This window comes from Rattus norvegicus, chromosome X, assembly GCF_021556685.1.
Source record: "Rattus norvegicus strain SHRSP/BbbUtx chromosome X, alternate assembly SHRSP_T2T, whole genome shotgun sequence".
Classification (NCBI taxonomy): Eukaryota; Metazoa; Chordata; class Mammalia; order Rodentia; family Muridae; genus Rattus; species Rattus norvegicus.
The window spans coordinates 37877782-37898055 of NC_141554.1; the positions used below are offsets into that span (position 1 = coordinate 37877782).

General features: G+C 43.3%; 1 long non-coding RNA gene across 1 annotated transcript; it reads left to right on the forward strand.

Annotated features, from left to right (window-relative positions):
* Positions 1-13454: 13454 nt before the first annotated feature.
* On the forward strand, positions 13455-16772 carry LOC108349165 (uncharacterized). Its single transcript, XR_015647063.1, has 3 exons — positions 13455-13527; positions 15643-15739; positions 16659-16772. It is a non-coding gene; the product is annotated as an uncharacterized LOC108349165 (long non-coding RNA).
* Positions 16773-20274: the final 3502 nt, after the last annotated feature.

Sequence of the window (20274 nt, forward strand, 5' to 3'; positions counted from 1 at the left end):
TACCATGTCTGAGTTTGTTTGGTCTTCTCTGACTGTTGACATATGGTATTTTTCTGTTGGCCTTGTATTTTCAAGTTTTGTTACAGGGATGGAAGTCGGACCTCTCACAGCCAGACTACCCCGAGCTGCATGCTGTAATACTCTCAAGAGTCCTGTGAGGTGGACGATGGGGCTAAATCGTCACCACAGAAGTTCTGCTAGAATGCCCCACTCTTGATGTGGAGTGGCCAGACACAGGATCATTCGACCCTCACACTGCCAAGAGAGTCTGGCAAGTGGGTACAGGGAATCCTGGCCCTCCTGATCAGTTTCCTTACATTGACCCCTGGTTCTTCCTCCTCCATGGCTAAAATGTACCCTTAAAGGAGCTCCTCTGTTTTAGTCTCAAAGTCAATGAGGCAGAGGCTGAATAAACCTGAGTAAAAAGCCACCACTCTCCATTATAGATAGCCCCTGCAGAGGAGGACAATATTCCACCTTACAACCCACACATTGAGCCAGTCAGAACCCTCCCGTTCTCCCTCAGCCTCCTCTGCAGGACGGGGTCAACAGAGAACCTTTTTTCACCGGTGGTTTGTATAATTGGAAGACCCAGGGAACACTCCCTTTTGTGAGAAACCTCAGGCTCTCATCAGCCTATTAGAAAGTGTTTTCTTATCAACCCACCTGAGCGATTGTAAGTAGCCTTTAGGTATCCTTTTTACTACTGAGGAAAGGGACCAGATAATGATAGGACAGGAACTGGCTGCAATGGGTCCAGGGCCCCCAGGGTTCAATGCAGAAAGTTAATCTATGCGAATATTTTCCTCAACCTTACCAAACTGGGATCCCAACACTGACCAAGGTAAGGGGGCATTCAACACCCACCGCCAGGCCCCACCAACAGTAATGAGATGAGCTTCTTGAAAGTCAGCTAATCTCTGAGAAGTCAAGAATCTCTTGCTGAGTTCCTGGAGTGTCTCTGAGACTTACTGGAAGTTCCTAACCGTTGATCCTGATACCCCAGGAAAACAGTCAGCTACTAATATTTCTATTGTCACCCACTCGGCCCCAGGTATTGACAGAAAGTTACAAAGATTAGAAGGGTTTGAAGGAATGAACAGGTCATACCTATTAGGGATAGCTCAGAAGACTTAACAATAGAGATCCAGAGGGGAAGAAACCCAGGAGGCTCTCCAGGATAATGGTAGCCATGTTCAGAGAAGGATCCAAGGAAAGCCAAAAGTACCTTAGGCACCCAAATCAGTACCGTACCATGGTGGAGAAAGACCAATGTGCCTATTGTTGAGAGAAAGGGCACTGGAAAAGCGAATGCCCAGAAATTTATAGACAAGGAAAAAATTCAGTCCGACTGTATCAGATTGACAAGACTGAGGCTCCATACCAATGAGCCTCCAGGAGCCCATGGTCACAGGAAAAATAGCGGGTCAGATATGCAGGATCAGCTGTAGTGACGTAGAGGTAATCTGGGCTCAATTCTGCCTCTAGACATTAGCTCAAAAGGCAGAACTGATAGCCATGACCCAGGAACTAAAATGGGGAAATAGCCACATTGTCAACGTACGTATATACCAGTAACCCGGTATGCTTTTGCCACTGCATATCTTGATATATTGCAGTGTATCAAGAATGGGACCTGCTGACCTGTGGGAAAAGAGGTAAAAACAGATCACAGCCTTTCTAGCAGCTGTTTGGTTGCCGGAGAGGCTTGCTATTAATCATTGTCAGGACACCAAAAAGGGTACTTGGTTGAAGCCCAAGGCAGAGATTCACTGAAGCCACAGCAAAAAGCAACCACAGAGCCAGTTGAGCTACTTCTTACAAATGTTAGGCCCTTCCTTGGTCCTCACCTTCCCGCCTGAGCCAGGCTTCCTGGAGTGCCCCACATGCACCAGTGAGGAAGAAAATTGATCCAGACAGCAGGATCTACCAAGAATGCTGGTGGGTTCTTCCAAATGGATCTTCTATCCTACCAGAAGCCCTGAAAGCCCTCTTCTCACAGATTCATCAGAGCACACCCCTGGCATCAATGAAACTAAAGGAATTAATCAGGAACTGGTACTCCCTAATCCACCTAGATGAAAGGGTTGAGTATATTACCCACCACTGTGCTGTCTGTGCCCAGGATTAAAATCCAGCACTGTGTTTGTTCAAGAAAAGGACATAATGCCAGTGAACACTGTGAAGTTACCCTGACAAGGTTTAGGTACCAGTAGTGGCTAGTTTTTGTAGATACTTTTTCAGGATGGGTAGACGCCTATCTTCTACTAAGTCAGAAACAGTAATGTTGTTACTAAGAAGCTACTAATGGAGATCATTCTCCCATTCGGTCTTCCCTCTGACAATTCAGTCTGACAGTGGTATGGCCTTCATGGCCAGTGTCTAAGCAAATGGCTAACAGTCTAGGGATATATTAGAAATTATACTGTGTCTATAGGCTCCAAAGCTCAGGACAGGTAGAGCTAACAGGACTGTTACATTCAGGGCAAATTACATTCAGGGCAGCAACTGAAGAACAGTGGACCAAATCAATCTCCACTTTTTCTAGGCTCAGGTCTTCCCATACTGAGACAAGCTGACACCATTTGAAATGTTTGGCTGACTGTCTCTGTTTACCCTCACCAAGGTAAGATCACAGATTGAAATGCCTAAGCATGGGCCAGAGAGATGGCTCAATGGTTAAGAGCACTGACTGCTCTTCCAGAAGTCCTGAGTTCAATTCCCAGCAACCACATGGTGACTCACACCCATCTGTAATGAGATCTGATGGCCTCTTCTGGTGTGCCTGAAGACAGCTACAGTGTACTTATATATAATAAATTTTTTAAAAAAAAAGATGTCTAATCATTCCTTCCTCAAGACCTTAAGGCACAATAGACAACAAAAGACATCCTGAGCTGTTGATCATCTCTCCCACCTGCTCACCCTTGACTCAGCCAGCAAACAAGGGGAAACAAGTTCCATCCTAGGGATTTGCTGTGGGTCTGCCACTTGCACAGCAGAACTCCGGAACCCTCCTGAAAAGGACTGTATCTCATGATTCTGAGAATATCAGTGACCCACTGTAGGGGCACCACAACTTGAATCCACCATTCCCATCTAAAAGTGGACTCAACTGGCCAGAGAGAGGTGAAAATCTATAGGATAGGATAATGTGAGATTCCCCAGCATCCTCTAAAGGTGGGACTCATCCATAGCTTGAATTCAGATTGACACTAATATTGGGAACCTTGGTAGGTAACTCCCATATGTGGCCAACTAAAAACATTTGGGATTGGAGATTTTCTTGAACCATAGATGGAAATGTAATAGGCATTTTCTGGAACACGACCTCCAACCTGTGTTTAGATTCCACCCGTGCAGTTTCTTTGACAACAATGAACTCACAGCTGAATGGTGAAGTTACCTTCCAGTTGATCTAAAGTTTGGAACGAAAATGCAGGAAATATCCTTCTGGTTCTTACCATTTTATGCATGCCCAGCTGACAGGCCTACACATCATAAGTGGAACAGATTTTTATTGTTGCACCCAGAACTGTGAGATTGATTCTGACCAGAGTGGACATTGAGACCTGTATCTCTACATTCAATAAGCATATCCTTCCAGAGATTACAAACCTAGGACCTGCAACCCCTTCGCTTTAAAGACATTGGTCTTGAGTACCAAATAATTGGCTTACATGCTGGATCCGGGGATTCATGATTAAATTTAAAAATGAGGGGAGTAGAATTATAGAATTCACTATAAAGAGAAAGGTACCACCCACCAAGCCAACCCTATAGGTCCCAGATAAAGCTACCTCAGCCAAAGACTAGGGTGTCTCTTTTCCCCATTACACCCCTGGTAATAAAGCAATCCACGGTCACAATCAAAGGGCCTACAGTAACAGGTTCAACCTTAACCCCATTCCAGAACAGAGTCAAAGTGTCAATGATGACCTTAAAGTTATTATATAATTGGACACATATTTCTCAACCTGGAAAGAGATTACTGGTTTTGTCTAGGCCCCAGGTCTCCTTTTTATGTGGGGGTAGTGACCATCACCCCAACTATTACCTAACCAGAAAATTTAAATTATACCCAAATGAAACTAAACTCACCATAGGAGGCCTTTACAGAAACCTCTTCAATTTACAATCAATCACTCAGCTTCCCTTTACAACCAAGCTCGTAATGGTCATCTGTATGCCAGCAGGTCTGAACACATTAAAGTATACTTCCTGACTCCTTGAGTGGCATGACAGCCCTGTACATTCAGCCTTGTTAGATATGTAACAACTGAACATCTTCAGTTAGGAGCACAGGAAGGAAATCTATTGTAACCTACATTCTCCCCCAAGTACACATGCATACTAGAGAGGAAGGTAGAAACTGCATTTAAAGGGATCTCTCCACTATGAGGTACAGCAGGGCCTTAGACAGACACTAGTAATCTCAGCTGTAGCTATAACCCCTCCTTTGTGACAGCCGGAATCACTGGTACAGGTGCCTTGGGAATGCCATTCTTAATTATTCAAAAACCAAAATTTTAAAGCACCGAAGAGTAAAAATATACAGCACCCAAAGGACTCCATAGGACAACTAGAAATCAAGTAGATTTCCCAGCAGAACTGGTGTTACAAAATCAGTGAGGACTCTTGAAAGGGGGACTTTAAGCTGTCTTAGGTGAAAAATGCCATTTTATGTCAATAACTCAAGAGTTATACATGAAACACTAGCTATGGTTCAGAAAACCTTAGCGACAAGGACAACTGATAGGACTGAGGCTTCTAACTGGTAGTGGTCTCTTAGTCCCCATGGCTCAGCCCTTCCCCTTTACCTGCCAGAGTAGGCTTATTTCATTTCTTTACTACCATTCTTCAGTCTCAAAATTGGCCCTCGTACATTTTAAATTGTTGCTAACGTACATTAAAAGAAGAATTAGCTGTGTTAAAAGAGTAGCCCTGCAGGCTCAGCATCAACCTGACCTCAAAATGAGTCAGTGATCTTGATTCTTAAGACGGAGAGGGGAATGTGCTGGCTAAGGAAACTCCATTCTGCTAGGAGGGTGCCTGGTACAGAATGGTTGAAAACATGTTCCTTAGCCCCTTCTGTAGCACGCCTGTATTTGGCATTAAGGCTGATACCAGTTTTTAATAAAATTGGCGAATTACAATTCCAAGTCAGTCTGTGGTCTTAAATTCCATAACAAAACCAACTGGGGACCTCCTGGAGGGGAAGGTCAAAGATAATGGGCATTGAGGTTGGAGAAAGGTTGAGTGCCTCAGAGGAAGAGTAATGAAGACCTGCTGATGTTGAGTGTTACTAGGGAGCAGTGGCATGGGTTTGGGGTATGAACATGGAGAAGCTGCGCCTTGGACGGGAGTAGTGTTAAGAAAGTACGGTGACTGAGGTTCTTGAGTTAGTGTGTAATGAAGATGGGTAGGGGCTATGAAGTGAGATTTGTTTACCTCAGTGACAAGCAGGGCCACAGTGGTTAGGGTCTGGAGTCAAGGTAACCAGCTTCTGGTGACCATGTTTAACTTTCTAGTAATATGTGTCACACCTTTGACGGAGCCTGCCTCTGGTTGGTTTGTAAGAAGAGAGAGCCAGGTGGTGGTGACACACCGCTTTAATCCCAGCACCAGACAGGCAGACACAGGTGGATCACTATGAGTTTGCCAGCCTGGTCTACAAAGCAAGTTCCAGCATGGCCAGGGCTACACAGAGAAATACTGTCTGGAAAAACCAAAAGTAAGCAAGTAAGTAAATAAGTAAATAAATGGGAAGGGGGAGCTAGGAGGGTTTGTGCACATGTGGAAAGGGTAGAGGTGCAGGAGCGAGTGGACTCTGGGTAGATTTGAGTAGGTCTATAGAAGAAAGAGGGGAATGGAGATAGGAGTGGTTCTTCCAGAGGCCTTTAGTAGCCTCGTAGAGAGGGCTGAGCATCAAGAGAGAAGTTGGTGATCCAGATGAAGAAGAAGCAAAAAAGGTCCTAATAATGCACACAGTTCACATTAAGCTTGGGGAAGGGGACAGGCAAAGACTTCCTGCTTCCTTGCCTGGGATATAGTTCTTGCTATTTGTGAGATTGAGAGGCCCAGGTAGTTCGAGGGTCGGCAGATCTGGGCCTTCTTTGGGGAAACCAAGATTCCAGATAGTTGAGAAAGGTTATGCAAGGTTAGAAATTGGTCTGTAGGGGACTGGATTATAAGAGAAGATTATCTATATATTGGAGAGGGAAACTAAGGGACAAATCTACATTGGTGAGATCCTGTTCTAGGTCTCCAAGTAATAAGGGGTGTCTCACAATCTCTGGTGCAAGATTACTGTTAGGAACATAAGTGAGACCATTTGTGTGACTTAATGTAATGCCTGCAAGGAGCCTGCCAAGAGGCAGCTCAGATCAGACCTAGGCACTAGGGCTAGTTCTGATATATTAAGATGCCAACAGCAAAGCTGCTCATGTGTACCCAAGTCCAAGATGGGCCTTGATATGCTAATGAACTAACCCAAAGATGGCCATGATAGTGAACTGCCCCTAAGCTGTGAGTCTCTCTTCATACAAATGAAATGATACTGGAAAATTGGGACTATGGGACTAGCACCTATAGTTGCACTGCTGTGTCCCTGAAATGTGGCATCTCAAGAAACTACTGGATCTCCACCAATGCCAACCTCTTGGCCTGCCCCAGCAGAAGGACTTCATGGCAGACATGGGTTAAGCATGCACAGCTCCTGAAACATCCAAATCAGAGAGGAATTCCCCAGTAGAACCTTGCATCAGCAGATTTCTGCCAGGCCAACTGTTTCCCATTTGGTGAGATATCTGTTTAACTTTTATATTAATTAGCGTGATATTATAAGGAATGATTGTGTAAATAAACTGAGCATATTCAAAAAGTATTTTGTGTGGACATCCTGTCAAGTTTCCCACCAATCATGCTGTCTTCAACTGCAACCATCCAGACAAGATGCTGGGTGTGCAGAGTGTTTGGGTCTTCCCAGGTGAAGGCAAAAAAGGGGGGGGGGCTTGGGAGAACAGGTGCTGGATGATAGTAAAGAAGGCATTGCTAAGATTGAACACGGAAAAGAAGGCAGTCAGGGAGAGCATGGAAGAGTGCTGCTTGTGTAGGTTAGTGACCATGGGAAAATTGGGAATGGTAGCCGGTTGATTTTCTGAAGTCCCGGACCAATTGATTAGTACTGTTTTGATTCTTGTTATTGTTGTTTTGTTGTTTTTGGTTTTTGACACATAGAATATGAGTGTTGTGAGGGGGCGTTGATGGGAGTTAAAAGGATTATTTGTAGTAACTACTCAAAGATGATTTAGAGTCCATGACACATGGTTGGAGTGAGAGAAAACTGGTCCTGAACCACGAAGCTAGAAGGATTTCTCAAGGTTATGAGAACAGAATTGTGATGGGCAGCTATTGAAGGGTTCAAGGTGTCTCAAACTCAAGGGTTGACTAAAGTCAAGAGGCTATTTGAGGAGTTTGGGGTTTAGGCATGCTAGCCATGGCTTAGAAGAGCCCAGCCGCTGAGCCATTAAGCAGGTTTGTGTGTGTGTGTCTGTGTGTGTGTGTCTGTTTGTCTCTCTGTGTGTCTGTCTGCTGTCTGTCTGTCTGTGTATCTGTGTATCTGTTTGTCTCTGTGTGTGTCTGTGTGTCTGTGTGTGTCTCTGTGTGTGTCTATCTCTGTGTGTGTCTGTGTGTCTGTGTGTCTTTCGTCGGCAAATTTACTCAGTCTGCCCAGAGCTTAAAGCAGGGTAGTAGAAACTACACGCTACAGTCCTGCCATACACGTACTATACCCCTAAGCTATAGAGATGGATCTGTGGTCTTTCTAGTCTAATTCATCAGGTAGTTACCAGCCCGTGTATCTGACCTAGCATTTATATGACTACTAGGTAAAATTCTCGGAATGTATGCTACGCTTCACAGCCCTATGGTTTCTACCAACCTTAAAGATGAATCCTGCAAGAGAGTCCCTACCTAAGATAACATCTGAGTTCTGTGGAAGACTGTTAGGTCAAACTCAATATATACAGCTAACTGAGGTGCCAAGTTGATATGCCAAAGATCTGACTGCCAGATTCTCCCAGCATCCCTCTGTTCCCACCTGTTGTAAGGTATGGCCAGCATATTCAACCCCTACTCTAGACTCCTCCAGCCCAGAGATGGGCTGTTCTTTCCCACATGCCCTTTCCAATATAATCCAGTCATATTGGTACCCGGGCTTTTTTCTATCCTTTACGCTCTTACTTTTCCCCTCCCCTTTTCACTCCCAGCTTAGGGTCCTGTTCACCCTGGACTTTCCCAGATGTCTCTGCTTCTGGCAGGGCTCTCCCTTTTATCTACAGTATATTTTTTTCTCTACCATGCCTAGGAGTGGAGTGGTCCCATCCTTCCTTTTTGATTTATCTTTTTCACTCAAAGAGTACTTGATAAAGCCATGTCCTTTTGCTCTGTGAGTATCAAAGTTCCTAGAACCTCCTCCCTGAGAGATCATGGCATTCAAAAATAAACACATTGTTCTGGGTGTCTTGGGTTCATTTACTAGGGAATGGAAACTTGTATTTGCCTGGGAATAAAGTGTTTCTTTACTTCATAGTTGCATTTTTATGGATACACCGTGTGCTGAAAAGGACATTTTGTGTATTTTGTCTCAGTTTCCATAAATCCTATGCCATCTATGGCTTAAATGATGAGAAAACACTGGACTGAATCAGATTAAAGAGACTTTAGCTAGGGGCACACACTGCTTTTTCGATCTCAGTTCACTTCCCCTACCCATATCAGGTGGTTCATAACCACCTGGAAACTCCAGCTCCAGGGGACCTGATACCGCTCCTCTGTGGACATTTGCACTTACCTTGTATGCACACACACAGGCACTCACAATAAAAAATAATAAAAATGGGGTTGGGGATTTAGCTCAGTGGTAGAGCGCTTGCCTAGGAAGGGCAAGGCCCTGGGTTCGGTCCTCAGCTCCAAAATAATAATAATAATAAAATTACATTAAAAATTCATAGCCAGCCTTTCAAAGCAGCATGATCACAGACATAATGGAAAGACTGAGATAGTGTCACAGGGCGGGGAAAATTAATGAGTAAATCCTAGGACAAAAACTAGGGAAATCCAAGTCTGATCTGGAATTTACTTAATTGTTCTCATCCAAGTTAATGCCTTCATTTTGGTGGCTGTGTTGTAGCTAGCCATGGGGAACCAAAGTGAAGGGGCAGGGTGGGCTTTTTCAACTTTGGCACTACTGACATAGCATATTGCTCTGGTGGTCACTGCCTTTCCTGACCTCTGTTTGCTCAGAGTCAACAGTGTTTTCGTTTTCAAAGGGCCTTCCAGCCAAGAACTGAAATCAAAATGCTTCTATGCAGTTTCAAAAGTCCATTAGTAGGACTAAACACGAAAATGCCTCAAGTCTGATGTGCTCTGTATAAGACTGTGGGCCATTCTTCAAAGGACTGGAGTTTGGTTCCCAGCACCCAAATAAGGAGGCTCAGAACTGCCTATTACTCAAGGGGCTCTGACGCCCTCTTTCGGCACCTTCACACACCAGCATGCATATATACACACAGTTTTTTAAAATGTAGTAAAGTGATTCAAGTTAAGAACCATTGTTGCACAGTAACTCTGTGTATCCCTGCTACATTTTGTGAAATCTAAAATTTCAAATTATAATATGTGTATATAAAGAATTAGTTTTCAATCGGTATGTTTTATCAATAACTAAAGCATTATTGGAAAAGCCACCTACATGTTAGAAAACAAACTAGATATATTTTAGGAAACCATAGGTGATAAATTCTTGTGATAATACACTCCCAAAAGTTGTCCCCTGACTTCCACAAGCACAGTGGCAAGGGAATACCTGTACCCAACCCCCAATCCATAAGTCATGAAACATCAAATTTTGTTTGAAAAAAAAAAAACATGTTCTAGTTGTCATCATTGATGACTTGATACAGAATTTTGTTTTCAAAATCATGTTGCCTGACTCGGTGGCACAGGTCTTAAATGCCAACCCTAGGGAGGCAGAAGCAGACAACTTTGTGTGTTCAAGAGCAGCCTTTTCTGCATAGTGAATTCCAGGGCTATATACTGAGACTATCACAAGAAACAAGTACAACTGTGATTTGAATGAGGATGCTCCCCATAGTCGCATAGACTTGAATACTTGATCATGAGGGAGTGCCACTACTTGATAAGTTTAGGAGGTTGGCCCTGTTGGAGAAGTGGGGGCATGGAGAGGCTCTGCTGCCTACAGATGTGGACATAAACCTCAACTCCTTCTCAGCACTGTGTCTGCCTGCATGCTGCCGTGATGAGAGTGGATTAACTATTTAAAACTCTAATCAAGCCCCAATTCAATGCATTTCTTTATAAGAGTTGCTGTGACCATGGTGTCTCTTCACAGCAATGGAATAGTGACTAAGACACAAGCAAAACAGACAGCAACAACAACAGTAAAACAAAACTCATAAGCTATATCTGTTTGACTTTGGTTTCTATTGCTGTGGTAAAACAATGACAAAAACAAAAACAAAATCTCAACAACAACAAAAACCATAACTTGGGGAGAAGAATTTATCAAACCTTACAGATTATAGTCCTATCATGAAGGGAAGACAGGGCAGCAGCTCAAGCAGGTACTTGGAGGCAGGAACTGGAGCAGAAATTATGCTTACTGGCTTACCCAATCCATTTTCTTATTAAACTCAAGAGTGATTGCCCAGGGGTTGCACTGCCCAAGGAGACCTTACCACATCAATCATTAATTTTAAAAAATGCCCCTGAACATTTTGCCTACAGGTCAATCTGATGAAGGCACTGTCTCATTTGAAGGTCCCTCTTTGCAGATGACTTATATCTAGTTTACAAAGAAAACAGCGCAGTATTCAAATCCGAGGTATGAATATTCCGTCTTAATAATTATCCAAAAACATTTAAATGCAAGTCATAGGAAGTATGGTCTAACTTGAACTATGGCCTCTCCATGCTCTGTCTATCCTGGGAACATCCTCTTATTGGGAAGGGGAGAAGGGAAGAAAACAACAATGAAGAACAGCTAGAAGAGAAGAAATGGTTGGTAACGGTGATGCAGAGACCCTTGAAGACCAAAGCCAATGTCTCAAGTCTACCAGAACATGAAGACGTGAAGTAAAAGCCCATAATTCTTTCTTTTTTAAGCGATGAGTGCTTTATTGAAAAGGAATTCCACAAGCGCTAAAGGAATAACAGTAAAAGGGGAAGAAAAAGATCATCTGTGGATGGAAGGGACATGACAGGTTCCTTATTCCAGGCCAAGCAATATTATAGTTGGTATTTCTTGATCAGTATTTGCCCGAAACTACAATATACATTCTATGCATGTGACATTTACTGTTGACTCTAGGAGGCAGGAACTATTATATCATCTCCGTGTTGTAGATTAGGAAAGTGATGATAGTTTGCCAGAAGTCTCAGAGCCAGGAGGTGCTGGAGACCAGAGGGGCCCAAGGCCTCTGTATGACTGTGCTATATCTCCCATGTATAGCAGAGAAGCTGAACCCACGGTCCTTTGTTGAAAAAAAGAGAAACTACAAACAATCATGCATTAGTTAGTAGGAGCTGGGTAACACGCACTGGGGAATGAATACAGGGACATCAGAAATGTGTAAACAATAAGACTGAGAACGGGGAGAGCAATTTGGATAACAACAAGAAAATGAGAATGTACTTCATTGACAGCAGGGACTTGTCCCAAAGGAACCTGGGGGGCTCTTCTGCAGAGGACCTCACTGCAGCAAGAGTTTCTGGAAATTTCCTAGCACAGGATGTGAGATGGGAATGTATGGAGGATGATTTGGTCTTCCAATCCAAAAACGCAATACCAACACAAGTTTTACATTAAAACATTTTAGGACAGAATTTGTTCCTCACAACAGTTTTTCATGTGAAAGAGAAGTCACCGTGTTTCCTAAAATGTTTTTTAAAGCCATTTTACATGTCAACTAATTGGAGCACGTTATTACTTTTTTTTCATCTTTATTAACTTGAGTATTTCTTATTTACATTTTGATTGTTATTCCCCTTCCCAGTTTCCGGGCCAACATCCCCCTAATCCCTCCCCCTCCCATTCTATATGGGTGTTCCCCTCCCCATCCTCCTCCCATTACCGCCCTCCCCCCAACAATCCGGTTCACTGGGGGTTCAGTCTTAGCAGGACCAAGGGCTTCCCCTTCCACTGGTGCTCTTACTAGGATATTCATGGCTACCTATGAGATTGGAGCCCAGCAGGGGTCAGTCCATGTATAGTCTTTGGGTAGTGGCTTAGTCCCTGGAAGCTCTGGTTGCTTGGCATTGTTGTACATATGGGGTCTTGAGCCCCTTCAGCTCTTTCAGTTCTTTCTCTGATTCCTTCAACGGGGGACCTATTCTCAGTTCAGTGGTTTGCTGCTGGCATTCGCCTCTGTATTTGCTGTATTCTGACTGTGTCTCTCAGGAGCGATCTACATCCGGTTCCTGTTGGCCTGCACTTCTTTGCTTCATCCATCTTATCTAGTTTGGTGGCTGTATATGTATGGGCCACATGTGGGGCAGGCTCTGAATGGGTGTTCCTTCTGTCTCTGTTTTAATCTTTGCCTCTCTCTTCCCTGCCAAGGGTATTCTTGTTCCCCTTTTAAAGAAGGAGTGAAGCATTCACATTTTGATCATCCTTCTTGAGTTTCATTTGTTCTGTGCATCTAGGGTAATTTAAGCATTTGGGCTAATAGCCACTTATCAATGAGTGCATACCATGTGTGTTTTTCTGTGATTGAAAGCCCATAATTCTTAAGATGCCAGAATCCTTACAAAGTTTATGTCCTTATCTTCAAATGGACCCAGACCACAGGGAGGGCTAAAGCCTTCTAGTTCTCACATGCCTTGTCCAAAGCCTTTGTCAGGAGGATTTCCAATCCCTTCTCTGTTTTGAACTACATGACTTGTGAGCAGAAAACACCCTCTTTAAAGTTTATCAGACATAGAATCACCAGTAGAACCATCAAATAGTTTGTCTACTGTCAACAGAACAAACTTTATCTTATAAAAAGATAAAGAGAGAAGCAATCTTTTGGTGGATGTGTGGTGAGGTTTGGGGAAGAGGGTGCCTCGGCAGGCCCATGCTGAAGTGTCACTTCCCCCTGAGGGACCAGCCATACCACGGTATAGTATAGAGTTTATTCAGGGCATGATCAATGGAGTCGGGAGGGTAGTAGAGGCAGAGAAAGGCAGAGAGAGGAGAGAGAGAGGGATAGGGGATAGAGGCTGGCCATGTTCACGTGGAGTGGGGGGGGAGGTGATGGGGAGAGAGTGGGAGCAGGAAGGTAAGAGCAAGGGGAATAGGAAGCAGCCCCTTTTACAGTGAGTCACACACCTGACTGTTGCCAGGTAACTGTGGGGGCGGAGCATACCTGGCTGTTGCCAAGTAACTCTGGGGTGGAGCTTAGACAAAATGCTAACAACTAGTCTGTGGAGCAAGTGGAATGGTGTCACCAGAGAGAAAAACTGGTAAGGTTGAGCAGATTAGGGGACCCTGGTAATTCTCATAAGTGAGAACGGTAGACATTTATCCTACTCCCCCGACCTGGTTCCTGTTCTGAAGCACGTGACCACAAACACCGGTCACTTATCATAGAGCCTAGAGTTCTCCATGCTAATAAGGTATCCAGATAGGCCCCAAGAGTTTAGCCAAAAAGCTTCCTTTTCTAGGCATCCCTTCCTGAAAAAGGCATTTATTCTCTGGTTCACCCTGAGTAAATTGCATGTGTCCTTTTCTGTCATGAATGAACAGTTTGAAGCAAGGACTATCTCATCAAGGTCTGCTGTAGGGGGAGGCCTTAGTCATATAGAGCCATGCCTAAGTCTCCCGCAGAAGGCCTCTCCACACTCCTGGCACTCCCTCTGAGCTAAGCTAGATCCCCCTACTCCCAATTTTCAACTCTTCACAGTTCCCAGCAACTTCTGGGTGCCAGGAGTTTCAGAACCACAGCCTCTGTCCCAGCCAACGCCATTTCTCACCCAGAGAAACACTGTCTGGGACTCCATCTTAGGCTGCGTTTCGTCTCCCCGGAGTAGCGAGTCGGTGTCTCATGAGCCCAGCACTCCAACAGACGAAAGGAACATAGCCTAGCAGCTCTGTGTTTCGCCTCCCCGAGTGGTGTTCTGACACTCCAGCAGCGAAGCGAAATGCAGAACCACGCTAGTCCACTCTGTGCTGTCAGGTTCTGTAGTCCTGAGAGGTGGTACAAGTGGGCACCCTGTGAAATGGATGGGTAGATGAAGTAAAATTGACAGCTCATGGCTTTTGGTATTTTGAAAATTTGTGTTTATTTGGGCTTAGGGGTTACCACATATATGGAGGTCAAAACACTTGAGGGAATTGGCTCTCTTCTTCTACCATACAGGTTCTGGGGAACTAACAACTTGTCAGGCTTGGTGGCAAGTGCCCTTACTCACTAAACCATCTTGATGACCCTCATGATTCTCGACTCTTTCTCTACAAGACCCTATAGAAACAAAATTAACTAGAGGCTAAAGAAATAAGAAAGATTACTTACTGAAACTTCTGTCCGGACACATTCTGGAGACACATAACACAAAAACTATAAAGAAGAACCTGCAGATTGGAGTTGCTCAATGGGAATGTATGTGTGATGACAGGAAGTCAGTGCCAAAAAGTAAGAATATAAGTAAGAAATAAGAAAAATAGCTATAAGACAGTTATAGCTGTGAACACCTGTAATCTCAGCCCTCAGGAGGCAAAGGCAGGAGGATTGTGAATTCATCGTTAGCTAGGACTAAAGAGCAAGCTCTAGGCCTTTATAAAATATATAGTGAGACTCAGTTTCCCCTGTTACAAAATATGAAAGAATGATTGTAGAAGTTAAGTACTTGGGGTTGGAGAGATGCCTCAGTGGTTAAGAGTACTGGCTGCTTCCAAAGGACCCAAGTTCAATTCCCAGTACCCACATACCTGTTTGTCCCTCCAGATCCAGGGCTTCTGACACCCTTACAGACCTAAATGGCAAAACACCAATGAATATAAAAATAAGTTTTATATTTTAAAAAAAGAAGCCCATACAAATGGTTAATTGTCCAGGAACCAATTGTGTGAGGTGCAGATATGCTGGGCTCACAAATGAGTACCAGGAGAAACCAGAATGTTAAATACACAGGCATTTCAGAGTATTTGATTATTGTTCATAGAGTAAAATAATGCAAACTTAGAAAGATACTACAAATGCCAGATGCAGTTAGGTGTGTCCTGTAGAGATGCACTTTGGGTGTGCCTGTAAAACCCTCCTTAAATAAGAGTGCTAAAAAATGGCAAGTTCTTGACTATTTAACGTAAGGTGCTTGGGAAAGGCCTGTGGTCTTTGCTCTATGACACCAGGCAAAGCCAGCTGGATGGCCTTGAGCTGCCCTACCTTACAAGGGAAATGGGTCAGCCTCAATCCATGATGGTGACTTGGCTCAGCCTGCCAAGGGTGTAAGGGAGGAGGTAGCAACTGGACCTTTGAGAGAGTTCAGTGGGCTCTTGCTTTGGACTGTCTCTTTTGGCTTGGAAGAGCTTCATGGAAGAAGCTCCCAGGTAAGAGATCGGGATTTTCTTTGGGCTTGCAGGAACAAGAGAGAAGCATCTGGCAGGACACAGGCGAAACAGGATTCAAGGAAAGACAGCTAAGGAGCCCTCTTGTGTTTGGATGAGCTCAAGAGAAAGGTAGACTAGCTCAGTAGAATGACACTGAAAGATTTCTAAAGAGCTAGCCCATTAGTTCTAGAATCAGGCTTGTAAATAGATATGTTGTATATAGTTAAGAAAATAGTTACCTCGCTGAGCTAGCAGGATTTTACTACCGCTCCTTTTCACGTGTCATTTATTGGTATAAATATTATACAAATTGAAGAAGTTAAGTCTTACACACAGGGTTTTCCCATCAAAGGAGAGTTGTACAACCTGTTATCTGCCCAGAAGGCTAGAAGTGAACATGGTTAATAGCCTGGTGATCTCTGTATTATCTGTGTGTCCCAGACCACATCAGCTTCTCCCCAAGGCCCTTATTGAGAGCTTGTCAATCTATAGAAACTATCTTTATGGAAGGTGTCACATGTGGCAAATCTATAAAGACCAATTTTATGGAAGATGTCACATGTACTTACAGAGTCTCAATGTAGCCATGTCTTAAGATTTATTATGCACATAGGATTGAGTTAATTATCACCAAGAAAATTTTTCACCAAATTGTGCTGTGCTTAAGTATGCCTAAATAAAATACTCAGGGTCAGACTCTTAAAGTTTGAACCAACACCAGCTACTGAATTGTGCTGAACCAAACAACCTTTATGTCTCCTGCAGATTGTTACTCTGCTAGCTGTGGTGGTGGCAGAGACCCCTACAATCAACAAACAATAATAGAAATAATTAGAAACAAAAGAATAATATATAGTTCTTCTAGTTATATATTATGTGAATGGTGCTTTGAATGAGCAATGTCCATTATAGTCTCAGATATTTGATCACTTGGCCCTAGGTATGGTGCATTCGTGGAGGTATATAGAAACTTTAAGAGGGGCAGCCTTTTTGGAGGAAATAGGGTCACTGAGTGGGCTTTGAGCTTTAAACCCTTGCCCTCTTCTAGTTCTCTCTCAGCTTCCTGTGTGACCAGAAATTCTCCTGATTCCACTGCGCACTGCTATGCCTCCTCTGCAATTACGAATTCTCTCACAGGACCTGGAAGTCAAAATAAACTCTTCCTTCTATAAGCTGCTTTTGGTCATGATATTTTATCCTAGCAACACAAAAGTAACTAATACAATGTGCAACTATGACATTTCCATGCTGTTTCTTCTAATGTGAGTACTCAGAGTAGCTCCAAGATTTGCACAAAAAGTAATTTGTTGTCATTTGATATACGGTGTGATGGTTTGATTAGGAATGGCCCCTGTAGGTTCATATGTTTGAATGTTTGGACATTATCGAATAGTGCTACTTGAGAGGGATTAATAGTTGTGACCTTGTTGGAGGAAGCATGTCACTGGCACTGGGCTTTGAAGTTTCAGAAGCTCAAGCTGTAAGGCTCGAAGTGAGTCTTAACTACTGGGAGATTCCACCCCCCCCCCCAAGTGAGACATGAGAAAGGAGTTCGATGCAAACACTAGAGCACTAGAGGTTTATTTTCCGGTGCGTCGGGGTCGACCTTCAATCAGCCCCTCATGGCGAGTGACTAGAAGGTGACTCTGAATGGCTATAACAAGCAGTTTTTATACTTTTTAGAGGTACAGGTTACTTCAGCAAGGTTACAGTTTAAATTTATTGGCTAGCAAGCATATGATATGCATTCGAACTCTTATCTGGGACCAGAGGGTCAGGTGACAGTCAGTACATTCTGTGGTTTTTCAAGAATGTCCCTGCTACTTCTGAGAACCTTGTGGAGAATGGAACTTGGCCTAGCCTTGACCTGAGGCAGGAAGCTGGTACTTGGCCTAATCTTGACCTAAGGCAGTGGATGTAAAGCTGGTGAATGCCCCTAGGGTCCTTCACAGGAACCCCATAACCTACCTACTTTCTATCAGGCCAAGCCTCTTAATAGCTCTTACACTTTAGTAAGGACTAGGGTCCTTCAAAGCCAGGCCCAGTGTCTCTCTTCCTGTTGTGTGCAGATCCAGATTGAAATATAAACTCTAGACTCCTTCTTCAACACCATGTCTACCTGTGTGCCACCATGCTTCCTCCCATGCTTTCCCACCATGCTTCCTCCCATGCTGATAAACCTCTGAAACTATAAGTAAACCCAGGTTAAATGCTTTCCTTTATAAGAGATGCCATGATCATGGTATCTATTTACAATGATAGAACACTAAGACATACGCTTTCATGTAATTCAGGCAGCCCTGAAGTTACTATGTAAGGAGAATAATCTCTGAGTTCTTTCATCCACCGCTGCTGGGATTACAGCAGTACATTCCGTCATTTATTTTATACCAGTGCTGAAGATTAAACCCAAAGCCTCATGCATACTAAGAGAACACTCTTAGCAACTAAGCCACACTTCCAGCTCCTGAGATTTTGTTGTTTTGTTTCCATATAATAAAGTGCAATGTTAACAACGTAAGCAAATACAAAATTTTTATTTTCAAGATGTTAAATATGTATGGCGCAGATGGAGCCACTAGTTGTTTTGTCCAATTATTTTTTAGTCAATAAGTCATATTAACATATACAAATGGCTTCTTTAAGGAGATAACTAAAGAGAAGTAAAAGTGCTTATTCCCTCTCCTTAAGCGTGAGAAGCCTTGGCTTGAAGGTAATGCTCAACAAATTGGCTCCACTGCCATTTGTCATCGGTGGAAAAAGCCAACACTATCCAAGAGATGCTAAGAATCAGGTTCTTGTTTCTGGAAATCAAAAGGACTGAATGGGAGCTGGTTGCTGTTTACAAGCACAAGACTGTTAATTCCCTTAACTTGCTGTGGGTACAAGAGCCTGTTGTTCCTTTGTAGATCACAAGATTCATCCCTAAGTAAATACAGGGGAAGCCCACATTATGTGGCCCACCCCATTTAACTCGGAAAGAGTCTCCACTGCCTTACACTCTTCCCCTCTTACTGAATGGAGGAAATAGGGAAGTCAATGAAAGTTTAAACTTATAGCTCCTACAGAAACCACCTTCAATGTTTTGAAATTCCCATGAAACAATTGTAGGAGATCTTGTTTAAATCTTAACTGTAAATAGGTAAAACAACCTATTTTCTATTGTCTATGTGTGTACACACATATGCAGATGGTGGAGAAGCAACCTCAGGCATCTACCGTGTTTTGAGAGATGGTCTCTCATTTATCAGGTAAACTAGGCTAGCCAGTGAATGCCAGCAATCAACCTGTCCTTCTTCCATTGACTCCTCAGTCCCAGAATTAGAAGGGATACTACTGTGACAGGCTTATTGTCGTATGGGTTCTGGGAATCAAACTCAAGCTAAGCACATTACCAATTAAGCTACCACTCCAGTCCCCCTCCCACGTTGCTGTCTTTAATCTAAAACCTTAGCAAATGTTGAATACTGTGCTGCATCAAAATCAGAGACTTCTACCAAATCATTGTTTTTATCCAGCTTGCATTCTGGTTTTAAGCAAATTGAGCGGATCCAACAAGACGGCTCAGCAGGTAAGAGCATTTGCCACCAAGCCTGATGGCCAGAGTTCGATATCTATGGTCTACAAGGTAGAAGAGAGGACCAACTCCCACTGGCTGTTTTCTAAGCTCCACACGTGCACGTGCCGAAACACCCTCCTCACAGTAAATAAGAAAAATAGCAATTGTGTTTTAAGAAAGAAATTGAGCAAATAAAAAGAAGACAATTGGATATGAAAATTTGTAAGCAGATGCAATGAGTAGAATGCCAGTAATCCTTGGGATGCCAAAGTGGTGAGGTCACTTGAGCCCATGTCTCCAAAGAGGACACACTAGAGAGGAAAACACACACACGCGCGCGCTACTTATTGAATTCAAGGCTAAACTGAGCTATATAAGATGCTATCTAAAATTTTTTAAACATATTACAAAGTGTTGTTAAAATGATCATTTCAACATATTCCCTTCCTAACTAAACTAGCGTCCTTTAGGATCCAGCTATGGTCATTGTAGAAGCCAATAGCTATCCTGAAACAGCCAGGAGCTAATGGTTTCAGACTGCACATATGGTCTCTGGACAACCAGATTCTGTAGGAAAGTCGCCCTAGAAAATCAATAAGACAAATGCCTGAGATGGTATTCCAGCAAAACATTGAGTGTGAAGACTGAAATGAAATTCAGATACTTTACAGATATTACATATCTCTTTGAGCCATTTAAAATATTAAACTATTGCTACCCAGTGAGCACTTGGCCCTCAATCTGTGATACCTACCCATCATTTTAGTCTGTGCTCAGTGGGTAGTATGGAACTGTCTGGAAATAGGACAGATTGGTTACAACTGTGATTCCAACGGCAGCAACACAACTGCCCAGGCTAACCCCCATGTACAGGTGTCTTATGTTCACATATGTTTCTCTTCATATAAGGATAGCAGTTATATTGGACTAGAGTCCAGCCTACTTGAAGTGGAAATTTAAAGGTTCTTTGGAAAGTCAATTGTGTTGGTTGGTGTTTTGCTGGAGCAAATGCATGAAGGAGTGTTTTCCTGACGCAGGCACAGATGAAAGGATGCTTTGCTAAAGCAAGCACATGAAAGGACATGTCTTGAAGGATTCTTCCCTA